The sequence below is a fragment of the Protopterus annectens genome, chromosome 3.part0, assembly GCF_019279795.1.
Source record: "Protopterus annectens isolate FY-2018-M chromosome 3.part0, PAN1.0, whole genome shotgun sequence".
Classification (NCBI taxonomy): Eukaryota; Metazoa; Chordata; order Ceratodontiformes; family Protopteridae; genus Protopterus; species Protopterus annectens.
The window spans coordinates 1,275,088,096-1,275,103,313 of NC_056731.1; the positions used below are offsets into that span (position 1 = coordinate 1,275,088,096).

General features: G+C 35.3%; 1 protein-coding gene across 4 annotated transcripts in view; it reads right to left on the bottom strand.

The window, feature by feature from the left end:
* Window positions 1-15,218, bottom strand: part of LOC122796727 (exocyst complex component 3-like protein 4) — a 2,022,901-nt gene that overhangs the window by 1,234,527 nt on the left and 773,156 nt on the right. The window lies entirely within an intron of this gene.

Genomic DNA, 15,218 nt, shown 5'->3' on the forward strand with positions numbered 1-15,218 from the left:
GCAGTGTCCCCTCCTACATCAGCAGTTAATTTTGGAACTCTCTTCATTAAGATGGAGAGGACTTTTGGATATTGTGTGGTAAGTGACACTTCAGAGAGTACAAGACAGATAGTCTCATGGATATAAAATGCATCAGGATTTTACTTTACATAACCAGGAAATATATTGTTTCTTAAAGCAGTATTGCAGTTGAGGAAAAAGAAACTGAAAGCACATATGCCTGAAATATGCCAGCAAGTATAAATGATTAGTTGTTCCTACAATGGAAAACTGATAATGGGGTCTATATTACCAAATCTAAATGTTATTTAAACAAATGCAAAAACACTGATACATAAATACTGAACAACATAAACACTGAAACACCTAAACACCAAAAACTTCCACATCGAATTCTCATGGTTGGCCAAATCTCACAAACAACAGTGGCTGACATCACTGCATTCATTACATACAGGGCACTCATGAACAAAACCATCTATGTACATACAGTCATATATACCACGCATCAGCTGCTTAGTCTGTTACCAAAACAGCACTTACATGAAAAACAAAATTGATCAACTTCAGTCAGCCCCCCCCAACTATATATATATACCAACTCTGAGATCGCACTTCAGTGAGGAAACGACAAACTTTCCGATCTTCACTGTACTGCGATCTCATTAAGAACAGTTTGATGAACGGCATTTTTAATGTAAGTCAGTTTAGTTAACAGACTTTTCCATAATGCAAGATACACCTGGTTAGGTGATATTCAATTCTATACATTACTGACCAGCAACGCAGGATCGTGATGTTGGCCAACTATTATTATTCGACAATCAGACTTTCAGTGTTTACTGATTTCACTATTTACGCACTTCGCTATTTATGTGTCGATCTTTTGGTGTTCGCTTAAATGGGATTTTGATTTGGTAATATAGACCCTGATAATAGATAACTGACATTACTTCCATATAAAAATATTCCTTCGGCTAGACAGCAAGTGGATAGAGAGTAGGAGATGCATAGGAATTTCATTATTAAGGTTTTTTTGTACCAGTTTGAGGTGGACATAACATTTTGCTGAAGCTGGCATTCAAACAAATAAACTTGGGGTACTTTTTTAGGACAGGAAGTGTATCAGATACGGCATGAAAAGCGTAACCCCCCCCAGGAATTCAGAGTGCAAATCAGATGAAGATCTCATATTTAAAAAGCACATTGGATTGAAGGTTAATAAATTGACTAGTGCCAGGTTTATCATCCATTATGTATTACTGTTTTTATAGTACAAAAAATGGTTTAACTCAGTGGTGGACTATTATATCCCCTGTTTAGAGTGCAGTGATGCATAGGAGGTACATCCACAGGATTTTGCTGAAGACTATTCAGAAAAGATTGAAAGGAACAGAGACATTTACTGGAAATTGTTCACAGTGATTCACCTAGCAAAATCTGGATTAGAACTAGAAACAACGACAATCAGTTTTACTAATATTATTCACTTAGGTGTGGAGGTTTTGAATTGGCTAAACCTTCTAGACTCAAACTGTAAATATCAGCACTGTTCTTCTTTCGGCTTTTCCTGGTTAGGAGTCACCACAGTGGAACTCTGGTCCACTAATGATTGGCAGTAGATTTTTACGGTGCTGCAAATATCAGCAGTAAATGATTTAAAACTAATTAGGAAACACTGGTAGAATGTAATATTATGCAGTCAAATGTGTTAGTGGAAGACAGCTAATGACATTAAAGGTTTTGGACTGGTCAGAACACTGATTATCAGGTGCACAGCTTGGAAAGTTCAAGCAACATTTGGCTTCTTCATTCAAAATGAGGACATATACATATAAAGTACCCACTCTCTATAATGATTATAAGTATAGACATTTTTTTTTCTATTTCTTTTTTGTACATGGTTCCTGCCAACCATCAGACATGCGGAATCTGCCAGTGCACTCTTTTGATTTCCAGTGCAGTGATCCCAGTATATCACACTACTTTGTGTTGGATCCCCTTTCTGACTGGGAATGCGTCATGGTGCTCCAACTAATAGGTCTGTAGTGAGGCAGCAGTTAGTCAACAGAGAGGTTGCCACCTAAGTAGACCAGGGATATTAGTCCTTAACTCCCAATACCTCCTACCCACTTTGTGGCCAGCTAGCACTCCCTGCAAAAGCAAAGACTTACAGTGATCAGGTGTTGGTTTGTGCTTCCACTTACCTGGCTTTGCTACAGTATGACCACTGTTAGGTTAGATAGACTGAGGTGCTGTTTGTACACAGGGCTATCAGTATGTCAAAAAGATCTTTAGTTAATAAAAAATACCGGACCCTTCCTCCTCTGCAATCCCATCCTAATTATACTTGATGGAAATGGGTACCAGTGAAGGCTCAATTAAAACTACACTTCCCAGAATGCACCTCATCCTGTTTTCTCATTCAGTATGAGCAAAAGCATGTCTTCAAGTATGTCTATACTTTAAAGATCCCATTTGAGGTGGCATCATTTAACATATTTTCATGTTCTTTCACACAAAAATACATTTAATTAGATCTTTTTTAAAATGATTCTATCAACTTTCTAAGTTTGTAAGAGCAAAATTAAAAATTGTCCCTATTTTTGGGCCTTTGCCCCACTTTTATTTAAAGCTTTGTCTGGATTTCATGCTCTAAGAGGTTGAAAGGTATGACTTGTTCTCATAGCTGACAATGAAATTCAAATGTCAAAGTCTGAATATGACTACAGTGTTCTGGTTTCATTGTTTTGTCTCTTACTGCTCATTTCTATATTCTTATGCCACACGAGACATTATATGATGTAAAACTTCAGTTATTTGGCACAGTGCACAATATGACTGAGATTCACTGTTCAATGTATTCATTAGAAAATAGTGGTGATAACGATAAATGAAGCTGTTATTTTTCCCCCAGCATAGCTATGTAGTCACAGTAATTTAAAACAACCTTTTTATATACTTTGGTTGACTACCCATGAATGTTTATTATAAACAGTTCTCAGATGTTATTGATAGTTCTCAGATGTTATTATTCCTACCATTTTTTCCTTAATCAAAACATTCATGCTACTTGAACTAGGCCTTTATCAATGATTCAAGCATTCATTGTGTAATTTCTTGAGCAAGGTAGTCTGAGCTTCATCAAACTGTATTTCACATTTAAGACTTTAATTATTTAACCTGTGCTTCTTCTTTCGGATCAGTAACTTTTTGCCTGTTGCAATAGAAAAATGAAAATAAGTTCCATTCCCTTGAACATACCTATTTCAAACCACAGAGTGTTCTACTTCCCTTGCAACATTCCTGGCTTCAAAAATCTTTAATTTCTACTGACACATAAAGCTTCTAGTTTCCCCATGAAGGAATCACATAAATAAAGTCTGTCCATATTTAACATCCACTTTACCCAATATAGGCCAAGACAGAGTTAAACCTTATCATTCAGATAAAAAGCATAATGTACAAAGAATCCTAGATATGTTGATATTCAAAAAACAGCCCAAGCAAATTCCAAAAAAATATAAAAAAAAAAATACAGTTAAAAACGGAACCAGAAAATCTACTGTGCAGTCCTGCATAACCACTTTATCTGAAATTTGGACAAAACCCCCGGGATTCAATAAAGCTTTTTTTTTTTCAAAAATCTCTTTATTGATTTATAGAATAACGCAAAACCACAAACAACAAAACATTATACATATAGTCATTTAGGAGTTGATTGAAGTTATACAGCATTGTAGAGGACGTTACAACTCATTAACGAGAGAGAAAATGAAAATCAAACATTATATACAATATATACAAATGGTAACCAAAGTGTAAAAGATGAAATAATATTATAAATATGTAAATAAGTGAAATAAAAGAGTGAGTGAATCCCATATTATGTGAAGATAAAGGTTTAGAAACTATTAGTCATAGTTAATAATAGAAAGGACCTTCTCCAAAACTTTATTATTTAAAGCCATTTTTTTAGGACTTTTCAACAAAGTCTTTTGTGCTGAAATGTACAAGTAAGCCATTGTTCTAAAAGCATTCCAATTAAGTTTAGTATGGTCCAGCCAATTTCTGGAAATGTAAAGTTTTATGAGAGAGCAAATAAATATGAACACTTGTGTGTCTGATTTAGAAAGGTGTAGTATAGGTATGTGTAGAATTGCAGTTTCCCATGATAAAGTGGATTTATGATAACCCATTTTCTGTAGCCGTACTTTCAAGGAGGTCCAGAGGTTATGTGAGTAATGGCAGTACCAAAAAATATGTAAAAGATCAGCTTTAGGAAAGAGGCAGCAAGGGCAAGAGGGAGAATTATTTGCATCAAATTTATTAAGTTTGGAGGGAGTATGATAAGCGTTATTATTTATCATCAGTTGGGTATAGAACAATTTCTTGAAAGGGGAGTGTTCCAGAGTGTTTCTAATGGCCAAGAGTTTTTGTTTCTCATTTAATTGAGAATTATGTTTGTCCCAGTAGTTAGAAAAGAGACATACTGAATCTTGTATAAATTTATTTAACAAGTTATAAGAATTTGATAACATTTTCTCAGGTAACAATAATGTTCTAATTATGATTTCTAAATTTTTTAAATCATGATCCCTTGGCATGTTATGCGCATATTTGGCCAAAACCACATCCCTCAGCTGACGTAATGCAATGGTATATTTACAGTTAACTTTCAGTGTGGTTCAAAGATCAGCCAAGGACAGATCTTTATGTTTCAGGAGATCCCTAACATTCAAATTTTTTATAAGGGGATAGTTTGTTAGATTGAATGGTATATTATCCAGTTTAAGGTTGGGGTTCAGATGAAGTGGTTGTAGTACCTGAGAAGTATTATCGTAATTAATAAGCTTTAATAACTCCTGAAATGCTTTGACTTTATGCTTTAGGAAATTTGAGATTTTAAGAGTGTTCAAAATATCCATGGAGATGAATGGAATGGTAGCCGGGTTTATGTTCTTGGATATAATATATTGATGCCATAATTTTATCCAAATTGGACATTTATTGTAATAAGTATTATTCAATTTAGTGATGGATAGTAGTTTGTTTGCCGAAACAATTAAATAATAGAGATATAAATTTGGCAGTCCTAAACCTCCCTTATCTTTAAAAGTTGTTAATTTAGAGTAAGAAATCCTAACTGTTTTAGGAAACCACAAAAATTTGGTAATTCTTTATTAACTTTATCAAAGAAAGATTTAGGAATGATTTGATCAGAAGAGTTAAATTGATAAAGAAATTTAGGAAAGATATTCATTTTAATAATTGCTGCTTTGGAAAGAAGTGATAAATTGAGAAGTTCCCACCTACGCATGTCTAACATTATTGAAGTCCATATTTTATGTAAATTATTTTGAAATGAAGAAAGGCTATTATGAACCATATTAATCCCTAAGTATTTAGCCCCATAAGTAATATGATAATAAGAGTCCGGAAATAGGTATGGTTTATGTGCTAAGTGATTAACCGGGAAAATATGAGTCTTTTGGGAATTTCTTTTGATATTCCGATGCTTGAGAGTATGTCTCAATGGAACTAATTATTTTTTTAAGATCCATGATAGGAGTTTGAAAGTATATAACTAAATCATCCGCAAAAGCGGAGAAAAGTAAATTATTGTGTAAAATCCTAGGAATCCTATGGCATGTGTTTTGGGCTATATATAGAAGTAGCGGTTCTAAATACAAATTAGAAAGAAAGGGAGATAAAGGGCAACCCTGTCTTGTGCCTCTAGTAATCTTTATAGGGTGTGATGTGGAACCATTAATATACAATTTGGTATAAGAATCTTTGTAGAGAGTTTTGATTAAATTAATGTATGTGATGGGAAAATTGAAGCATGACATAGTTTGAAAGAGGAAGTCCCAACTCACATCGAATGCTTTGGATGCATCAGGAATGAGTGCATACATTGGGTTATTGTCATTTTTTGTAAGATGAATGATGGATTCCATCAAGAGGGTGTTATCCCATGCATGTCTATGAGACATAAAACCTGTCTGATCTTGGGAAATAATTGATGATATAACCTTTTTCAGTCTATTAGCCAGAATAGAGGATAAGATTTTGATGTCTATATTGATTAATGAAATGGGTCTGTAATTATGGGGGTCTGTTTTGTCTTTATCGTTTTTTAGGATTAGTATAGTTTTTGAAGTGTCCCAATGGAGATCTGATATGTCATTTATTATGATATAGTTGTAAACTTTGAGAAGGAAGGGCGCAATTACTGACTTAAAGGATTTAAAAAATTCAGAGGTAAAACCATCAGGTCCTGGGGATTTGCCATGTTTGAGTCTGTCAATTGAGTCAGAGATTTCAAGAAGGCTTAGTGGGGCCGAAAGAATACTTTGCTGATTTTCATTCAAAATAGGGAATGTAATAGACCCTAGGAAGCTGTTAATATGATAATTTGCTAATGAATTAGAAGTTTTGGAATATAAATCAGTATATAGTAATGTGAAAATTTGCATAATTTCCTTGTCCGTGTTGTATAGTTGATCTTTGAATAGTATGGGAGATAATTTGGGCCTATCAAGATTATTTTTAATTAATCTAGCTAGGGTTTTGAAGGTATTTGAGCCCATTCAGAATAGGTGGCTAATAATCTTTGCTCATGAATTGAAAGATTATTTTGATGTAATAAAATCAGTTCTTTTTGAGAATCTATAATTTGTTTATAAACATCAGAATCTGAATTTAATCTATATTGATTATCAAGAGACTGAATTTTTAGTTTCAATAGTCTTTCTTTGTTATTGAATTGTTTTTTAAGGTATGAGGCCTTACCAATAAACATTCCCCTCAACCTAGCCTTGCAGGCCGCCCATTGAATATCGTAGGGAATATCTGTTGAAATTAAATTATTTTCCATATCCTGAATTATTTCTATACACAAATTACTAATTTCTTTATTAGAAAGCAGATTGTTGTTTAATGTCCAACAATTCCGTTTAAATATATGAGCAGGCTTAGAATCTAGATTTAATTTTAATAAAATTCTAGAATGGTCTGAGAGGAATCTGGGCTCAATAATAAAATTCAAAAATAAGTGAGAAAGATAGTTAGATATGAGAAAAAAATCTAACCTTCACCAAGAGTGATAACATTTTGAATAATATGTGTATATATCTTTTTTCTTTGAGTATTTGATAAGTTGTAAAGGGTCTATAAGATTATAATCCATTATTAAATCATCAAGAGCCAAAGAGGCTTGATGGTTATATGATGAGGAAGAGCTAGAACGATCAATGTCAGGGTTAATTACAGCATTCCAGTCTCCACCCACTATGACATAATGATCATTATAGGAAGAGAGGATATTGTATATTTGTAAGATGAAAGTATGTTGATGATTACATGGACCATAAAGATTTAGTACTAGAAGTGGTTTATCAAGATTATGTATAATAGTAGTAAAGTAGCACCATCTACCCTCCTTGTCATATTTTTCTTCGATAATAATCCCCTGAAATTTTTGTTTAATTATAATAGCCACTCCCCTGGAATTAGAAGAATCCCCAGAGGCTATTATTTTTTGAATCCACTTTTTATTTATACCTGTGAACCAATCCTCCCTTGGTGTATGTGTTTCTTGCAGAAAACATATATTTGCTTGGGATTTATACATTAAATGAAACAATAAAGATTTCTTATCTTTATTCTGGATCCCTCTTACATTCCAGGAGTCTATTATTAACAAATTAGTCATATCTCAAACTATGGATCATTGAGAAATATGGAGAAGGTCAAATAATTTATATATAGACAGAAAATGAAAGAGACGTTCAGATAAGTTTTAATTATAATAAAATGATATTTCTTAGTAGAAGTATGTTTTAGCCTAGGATTAACTTCCATCTGATTATCTTCTTTCATCCCTAACCCAGTGCCTACCCACCTAAACCTAACTAAAGAAGGAAGAAAAAAAGACCAATATATAAAGTGTGAGTACATGGTCACCATTATCACCAGATTGAAGAAAAAAAATTAATTAAAGTCCTAAAAAGGACTAAAAACAGTTTAACCAATCTAAACATATTTACACAACTATTAAAATATAAGATGCCCGACATAAACATTTCCCATTCTACTGTGTATTCACAAACTCCTGTAAAGATAAATATGAATGTATTGAATATAAATAGTGTTTGCTAAATCAACACTTCGATATAATGCTGTAAAGAGATGTAGAGAAACCAAAGTATAACTAATAAAGCCATAATATAATTAGAGAATAATAATCATGAATGTATGTGAAAAGGCTTAAATAAATATCTTAAGTTATGTAAAATGGATGTAGTTAAAAAAATAAAGTATTGTCAATTAGAAAACAAAATATAATATTTATATGTTAATAAACTATAAGATCAGTGAACAATTAAATCTCCTCCATTCTAGTCCAAAATTAATTTGTATTTGTAAGGCACTGATAGATGTGAATGTTTTTGTTAATAAGAATACTAACTAGTCTAGTACATATTCACACTATAGCTATTAAAACACATTACACCTCTGTATTATACATCAATTTATAATATAATTTCCTGTTAATATAGAAATAGGTGAAGTCTATTTATGCACCATTATGTAAATATGCCCAATTATAGGTATATTTTAATTTCAGGTTTTTTTGGAACATGCACATTGAAATATAAACCAAGGGCTTCTAATAATCCAATAATAACTGTGAACATTACATATTTGTATAGTGCAGCCTGACATTAATATAAGTAAACTTGTAATCAAGTATTAATATTTGCAATATAATGCAAAACAGTAATAAATACAGGACCCCTCATTGGCTGGATCATCGTTTCAGAATCATTGCAAGAGAAAAAAGTATCAGCATGAAGCACTTAGAGTAGAACACATGAAAACTGCATATGCATCAACAATGACAAAGATCAAAATCATGCCAAACCTCATGAAGAAGAGAGATTTTCTTAGGGTCGTACAGTTTACTTAGTATCTCATCTAAACAAAATGTTACCTTAAGGGAAAAATGGACCTGCAATTGCCTTTTGTAGTACTTTAAAAATGGTCCAACATATATTACTACTCATTCTTTACCTATATTAAAATCACATATGCAGATAATGCATTGTGTGTGTGTGTGTGTGTGTGTGTGTGTGTGTGTGTGTGTGTGTGTGTGTGTGTGTGTGTGTGTGTGTGTGTGCATGTGTGTGTGTGTGCACGTGTTATATTTCTATGGTACCCCAAATTACATATATTTTTATGGTACCCCAAATTAGTGCCCCAAAACATTAAAATTACACAAACACATACACCTTATACTTTGCTATTTGCAAAATATTATATCAGAAATATGCAGTGAAGCAATCAAAACAGAGAACTACACTAGTAAAACAACCATTACTGCATAGCTTCTACTGAGAATATTACCTGCCTTAAGATATGAATCCCTTTAGATGCACTTGTACAATGAACTGTGCCCAGATAATCTAATTATCAAAAGAATATACAGTGGTACCGCTGCAGAAGTATAAACCCAAACATAAAAACGTTCATCCTTTTACTTCTGCATTTTAGTATAGTAATAACACTACAGTCAACAAATGATAAACTCCTGTCTTGCCTGCTAAAATAGATGCAGCCAAGATAGGGAAAAAAAGAAAAAAGAAAAAAAAAAAAAAAGAGAAAAAAAGCCAGAACACTAGATCTATTAACTGGCATGTTGAAGCATTTCGGCTTATGAAGAGATATGGGAAACAGATCATACATTTAGAAAGCCTGAAAAACAGGCTCAGAGGCTGCGATACAATCGCATGACCGTAGGAGGCGTCCTGATCACGCCGAAAGTTTCTTGCAGCATAATGCTCTTCAGAGCCTTTCTGAGAGAGAAAATGCACTTGCATGAACAAAACCAAGCAACCTATACCAAAATCCTGTTAGAGTAGTGTTTCTCCTGAAGAACAGGAGAATGAAGTCTAGGGATGACCGGTTCTGATGACACCTGGAGCTGAGTAGGAGATGTAAGAGATGTACAGCACCAACAGACTGCCAACTCCAATAGCTTCTGTTACCTTAGGATCCAATTCCAACTGCTGGGAAGGATCCCAAGACCTCTTATGAGACCTCTCAGAGTCCTCTTTTCCTTAGGTTTCTCTTTGTCTGTGTCTGGTTTTTCCCTGACTTTCTTGTCTTTGGTTCTGGGAGATGAAGTGGAACAGGAAGCAGTAGGGACAGCAGACCATCTCTGAGCAGGAAGTCCCCTATCAATCTTTCACACAGAGTCTGTAAAGCTATAGAGCTGAACGAAGTGCAGGTTTGGCAAGAAGTATCCAAATGGGCTGCCTCTAAGCATTATACACATATGGAGTGTGGGTTGGGGAGGAGGGGACAGCTTGTGCCCACCTCTCTGCACTTTTTAAATCTCTGACCATCAGCTAAGAGAAAAAAGATAAAACACACTAGCATACACTCGCATGCACACACATGCACGCAGAAGATAATGATCAGAAATATGGCTGACTAAACTATTTAAAAAAATGGCTGACTAAACTATTTAAATAATTCTTACCCCAAGTACAATGACTCTAAATGCTACTACAAACACTTCGAGAAAACTCAATGAAAAAACACACAACTATTATTTAAATACTTAAGTTACCTAAGAAAAACATTACATACAAATATTTCCTGAACAAAATAGATTAAAATTCTCAGTAAGACAGGAACTGGTATTAGTTTTCAAATAGCAATAATCACTAAGAATACACAGAAAAGGATCCCTCTGATGCACAACCAAACACTTCAGGCAGCAAACGAGATATGAGTTAATACGGTAAAGACCAGGGAATTATAGGTAAGTGAGAAGTCAGAGCCCTAGGACTGAACAGCTTCAAGATCAATGATAAGGTCAGATCCGACATCCTACAGTTAAACTGGACAAAAATAGACAACATTGGATCATAAGTTATATATTGGTTATACTGTATTCTGCACAGGAACAGGATATAACACCTTCCACACGCCCAGACCATTGATATCTCAAGTGAACATTGAAGAAAATCAGTGAGCTGGACACCAAACTCTTAAAAGCTTTCATGTCAACTGAAGAAGGGAAACTAGAGTCCTGAAACAGGTCAAAGTTAGGTAAATAAAAATCAGTGTCTTCACCCTGGCAAACAAAATCACAGGAAAAAAATAAGAGTAGTGAAGGTCGGGAATGGCTACTGCAGCAGTGATCTATCTAAACATCTACTGTTATGGTAAGTTTGCCTACAAAACTGTACAATGTTCATCATTAAATCTGCTGCAGTAACCTTAGCTATACTGGTGGACTACCAAAGGAGAAAGGATGATGGTCCAGAAGCCCCTGGAGAATGGTCCTAGTACAGCCTGCTCTAGACCGGGAAAAGGAGTATAATTTGTAGTGCTTTGTGAAAGTATGTATAGAGGACTAAGCTTCTAAAGTCCACGCCTTTTCCAAAAAGCCACTGAAGATGCCCAAGCAATACTAGAATATGCCTTAACCCTCCCTGGAATTGACTATGATGGGAATAATAAAAGGAAGTAGCATGGGACAGCTATTTGGAAAGTATCTTCTTTGACACTTAGTATAGTAATAACACTACAGTCAACAAATGATAAACTCCTGTCTTGCCTGCTAAAATAGATGCAGCCAAGATAGGGAAAAAAAGAAAAAAAAAAAAAGAGAAAAAAAGCCAGAACACTAGATCTATTAACTGGCATGTTGAAGCATTTCGGTTTATGAAGAGATCTGGGAAACAGATCATATATTTAGAAAGCCTGAAAAACAGGCTCAGAGGCTGCGATACAATCGCATGACCGTAGGAGGCGTCCTGATCACGCTGAAAGTTTCTTGCAGCATAATGCTCTTCGGAGCCTTTCTGAGAGAGAAAATGCACTTACGTGAACAAAACCACGCAGGAACAGGCAGCAACAGTCCACGACACTAAGCAATTGTGACTAACGTCAGGAACAGCATCACGAAGCCAGGATAACACACAATTAGCGATCGGAAGCCTAAAGGGAGCATACCCCTTATTCCAATCACTTCAAATATGAGCAGCCAGGCAGCAGGTAACACAACTGCAATCGGGATGCCTCTGATAGTATAAACAGGACACTGATCAGTTGGGTATAGCAACGTCATCAGGCATGAGAAAAGGAGGGAAAATATATTTGGATACAAATAGAAAATAAACAGAATTTTATCCAGGTTGATGGCACTGCGTTAGCACGAGAGTTCAGATGATTTTCTCTCCTTTCTGTTTAAATGACATTTATGACAGGAAGCCATATTACCACATAAACACTCTGTAATGAAGGCTCAGAGAAACAATAAAAGCTTTATGTACTGAAATAAAGATATTTAAAGCAGTGACTTCTCAATAAACAATTTAACACAGATAATACATACTGTAAAACCTGAGTGTCATTCTATGGTAAAACTTGTCATATACACTAAAATTGAAGAGCATATATATTGAAAAGTAAGCTCTCTAGCTGAGGTTCAATGCACTTGCATTAGTTAGAAGAACTACTTATTGTGTAACAGTGTCAGGAAGGACCTTGAATAGTTTTAAAAAGATAACCTTTGCTTCTTATGGTTCAGAAACTGTGTAACTTCTGTCATTGTAGCTGAAAGAGAGTGTGTTTGGATACCTCATCCAAAATTTTATTCCCCTTTTTATCAAGTCAGCACGATATGGTGAAAGCTTTTGTCTGTTCAACTTTATTTGTGGGGGTAAATCCTGTGAAAAAGTCAGCTTATGGTTGTTCCATATGAGATGTTTTTTACTTTTGGCTGCTTCTAAAATACTATGAGTGTCTTGGTAGTTTAGTAATCTTGTGTAAATAATCCGAGGTGAAGTAGATTCTTGTCTGACACGCAGGGCTCTGTGCGCTCTTTCAACAATTAAGATATTAGTGGTTGTCTCACAATTAAGTAATGCCTTGAATATTTGTTTAGTCACTGAGATTAAATTCTGATTATCATAAGATTCAGGAAGACCTCTAATTATTATATTGTTTCTGCGAGATCTAGCCTCTAAATCCAATAATTTGGCTTGTATTTCTGCAATGAGAGTATCTTTAGATTTTAAATCATGTTCAGTAGAGTCTGCTCTTTTTTCCATATCCATATTTTTATTTTCAAGCAAATCCATTCTATCATTTATTTGTTTTAGAGTTTTACCAAAGTCAGTAAATTGTTCAGAAAAACTCTGAATAGCACTTTGGATGGGCTGTAATGCCATCTTCAAATCTTCTAAATAAAAATTAGAGTCATTTTTATCTTTAGCATTTACTTTAATGTTCTCTGTAGGTTGTTTGGTGGTTCTTAATCTCTTAGAGCCAGTGTCTTTTTCTGGAGAAAGCATAGAGGAGAATTTGGCCTTGGTTGTCTGCGTCTCCATGGAGTCAGAGTTGCCAGCCATGCCCAGAAAAGAGGTGTGAAAACAGGAATTCTGACACAGTGAGGAGCTTCTAGAGTGCACATGCCCAAATACTGTTGAGGCCAAAAATACTCTGAAGTAAATTAATATAAAAATTTCACTCTTTCACAAAATGAATTATCCCAGAATGATGGAGATGAACCAGAGATACTTTCTGTAGAAAAAAATGTGGAGAAACTTCACTTAAAAGTTATTAAAAATTGCAGTTAATTACAAAGCTGTGAGGAGCTCAGTGAATAGGGAGTAGTCTAGCCGGCGACCATCTTGGAATCTCAATAAAGCTTTTATTCTGTGCAGGAATAGTGTAGCAGCTCCTGCACAGAATATGGCCGCCGAGCAATCCAGTAAACAAGCTTGGGAACATGCATGAACCTGCTAACACTATTCTGCCATGGACACAACTGGATTATGCTAATGACCTAATTTGCTGGTGAAACCATGCAAGTGAAGTCAATTAGCGATCCAGTAAGCAGGCAGGCATGTGTGGCGGAATAGTGTAGCTTGCAGAAATTGCAGAAATGTATTCAGCTATTAGCCGAATACATTTCTGCAAAAATCAAAACAGAGGTATGACGACTCAAAGTAAAGCATGTATTATAATCCTTAGGCATGCCAATGGCCAAATATATGGGCATTGGCATGGAAAAGTGTGGCAAAATTATAAAAATAAAAGTTTCTTTTTTGGCTGATCTCGGCCATTTAAGCAAATGGGATCGTGACAAAAAAAAAAAAAAGTGAAAAGGCAATTTTAAATGAAATCTGCATTTTGCTATTATAGTCTATGGCATGCAGAATCAAAACAACAGGAGGAAACAGTGGTTGCTAAGGGGAAAGACTCTGGTGTAGTGCTGTAACTAGGAACTAAGGCAGTGGGGTATGCTAATGAGGGACATTTACTGAATCACAAAAAGGAAACAAATGTCAAACTGCACCTAACTGTGTAGGAGCTATAAGGCAGTGGTGTAAGCAGGAGAAGCAGCTGACATTAAAAGGAGTTATGTCATGCTTGGTGTAAGCACATTGGAGCTTCATGGCTCTTAGTTGAGTGTAGCTAAGCACAGCTAAGCAAGGGGGTGCGTCTCAGTCTGTATTGACTTATTCCATGAAATGTAGAGTGTGTTTGTGTCCAAGGGAGGGCCATTTCTGCTTCAAAGTGTTTACTTTAGCTAAACGGGTTTGTGCGGTGCACACCAGGGTCTAAAACAAAACAAACAAAAAGACCCCAGAAATAGCAGGACTGTTTACATTTGGGCACTGGGTTTGCGCGGCGTGCCTTGGAGCTTAAAAAGAGTGGAAATGGGAAGGGAAAAAAGAAAATAAAAGGCAAATAGCAGAATAAAAGCAATCAAGTACTAATAAAATAGCAAGCAGGTGGAATGTATCATAGCCAGCCAATCATACAGGCAGCATCTGCAGCACAACATTATAAACTGTGCAAACACCTTTCAGTCTGGTTTTCCCACAAACCTTGCACCACTGTTGTATACATGCGGGGGAATTTTAACCAAAAAAATTTTAGGGGCTGCCATTGCTTTGATCTATCAGTATACGTTAGAGGCTGAGGGCAATGAGAAGGATAATGCTGACAACCGCCCCAGACTGAGGACGAGGAGAGGAGTGTTCAGACCCAGGGTAACCTACCAGGGGCTACATGATCTGGAGATAGTAGAGCACTACAGGGTGGAAAGAGATACTTCATCAAATCATCAAGCTGCTCCGGCCTCAACTCAGACCCAGAGCCAACAGAGGGGAATCCATCCCAGTGGA